Below are 2,206 nucleotides of genomic sequence, written 5' to 3'. Positions count from 1 at the left end.
AACCATAGCCTTGACTGGATGGACCTTTGTTGACAAAGTAATGTCTCTGCTTTTTAATATGCTGTCTAGATTGGTCATAACTTTCCTCCCAAGGAGTAAGCGTCTTTTAATTTCATGGCTGCAGTCACCATCTGCAGTGATTTTGGAGCCCCCCAAAATAAAGTCTCTCACTGTTTCTGTTGTTTCCCCATCTATTTGCCATGAAGTGATGGGACCAGATGCCATGATCTTAGTTTTCTGAAAGTTGAGCTTTAAGTCAACTTTTTCACTCTCTTCTTTCACTTTCATCAAGAGGCTCTTTAGTTCCTCTTCACTTTCTGCCATTAGGGTGGTGTCATCTGCATATCTGAGGTTCTTGATATTTCTCCCGGCAATCTTGATTCCAGCTTGTGCTTCCTCCAGCCCAGCATTTCTCATGATATACTCCACATATACGTTAAATAAGTAGGGTGACAATATACAGCCTTGATATACTCCTTTTCCTATTTGGAACCAGTCTGTTGTTCCATGTCCAGTTCTAACTGTTGCTTCCTGACCTGCATACAGGTTTCTCAAGAGGCAGGTCAGGTGGTCTGGTATTCAGCAATGGTCCAAATATGTATCATGTTTTGAGTGTACATTTAATTCTAACCTTTTTCAATATTATAAGGGAACATAGAACAATTGTATTTGGCCACACCTTCCCATCACACATGTTATTGCTGTTTTGAATTATAGCATCGTCTTATTTTCACATCGTAAAATGTAGTCATTATTAAACAATGTTGTTTTAGGTATGCTCTCTCTATTTAGCTTTTCTCACGTGTTATGGATGTCCTTGCTCACTACAGCAGTTTGCATCGCATTCCTTCATCAGTTCTAAACTCTCATTCATTAATTTACTTCTTATTTCTTTCATATCTATGGTTCAAATTGTGTATCTATGCTTTTAAATGTCAATGAAAATATTTTTCAGTTATGGTTTTATTAGTCTTTTTTTAACTTTTTATTTTAAAATAATTTAATTCTGAAATAATTTCAGATTGACAGAAAAGTTACAACAATACAGACAATTCCTGGCTATTCCAGTCCCCAAATGTTAGCATTTGTATTACTGTATTTTTCCTTTTCTGTCTCTATCATATACAAGGGAGAAAAGTATACACACACATATATATTTTTAAAACATACATTCTTAACATTATATATGTCTTAAAGTACATATATACTCATAATATTGTATATTATACATTTACATAAAATAAAAATGTAGTCTTCACCTGTCACTAAATCGGCTGGATCACTTGGTAACTGTGGAAAGGCCATCCTCTTTTCATATTACTTAATATGAATAGTAATGTAATAGTAACTTAATACAAATAGAATAGTAATATTAATTACTTAATATTACTTAATAATTATTAATAGAAGAGAGACAGTGCCCAATGTGTAGGAGAATCGAACCTCGGTCTCCATCAGGACACGTAGAGATGCACAGTTCAGTTCAGTTCAGTCGCTCAGTCGTGTCCGACTCTTTGCGACCCCATGAATCGCAGCACGCCAGGCCTCCCTGTCCATCACCAACTCCCGGAGTTCACCCAGACTCACGTCCATCGAGTCAGTGATGCCATCCAGCCATCTCATCCTCTGTCGTCCCCTACTCCTCCTGCCCCCAACCCCTCCCAGCATCAGAGTCTTTTCCAATGAGTCAACTCTTCGCATGAGGTGGCCAAAGTACTGGAGTTTCAGCTTTAGCATCATTCCTTCCAAAGAAATCCCAGGGCTGATCTCCTTCAGAATACAGCACTAATGTGGAAAGACAGTATGCTACTCTAGAGGAATCTCCATACAATTGCTCACCGTTGTCTTTATTAATTCACTGTGCAAGCTACGCTTCCTGCTATCGACTGTACATCGTGCGATTCAGTATCCGAGCCAAATATATCCATGTCTAGCCTTGAGGGCAATGGCACCCTACTCCAGTACTCTTGCCTGGAAAATCCCATGGATAGAGGAGCCTAGTAGGCTGCAGTCCATGGGGTCGCTAAGAGTCAGACACGACTGAGCGACTTCACTTTCATTTTTCACTTTCATGCATTGGAGAAGGAAATGGCAACCCACTCCAGTGTTCTTGCCTGGAGAATCCCAGGGACGGGGGAGCCTGGTGGGCTGCTGTCCATGGGGTCGCACAGAGTCGGACACGACTGAAGTGATTTAGCAGTAGCAG

Source organism: Bison bison, unplaced genomic scaffold (genome assembly GCF_000754665.1).
Source record: "Bison bison bison isolate TAMUID 2011002044 unplaced genomic scaffold, Bison_UMD1.0 scf7180017863991, whole genome shotgun sequence".
Lineage (NCBI taxonomy): Eukaryota > Metazoa > Chordata > Mammalia > Artiodactyla > Bovidae > Bison > Bison bison.
The sequence above is the reverse complement of the archived record's forward strand: the minus strand, read 5'-3'. Positions refer to the sequence as shown.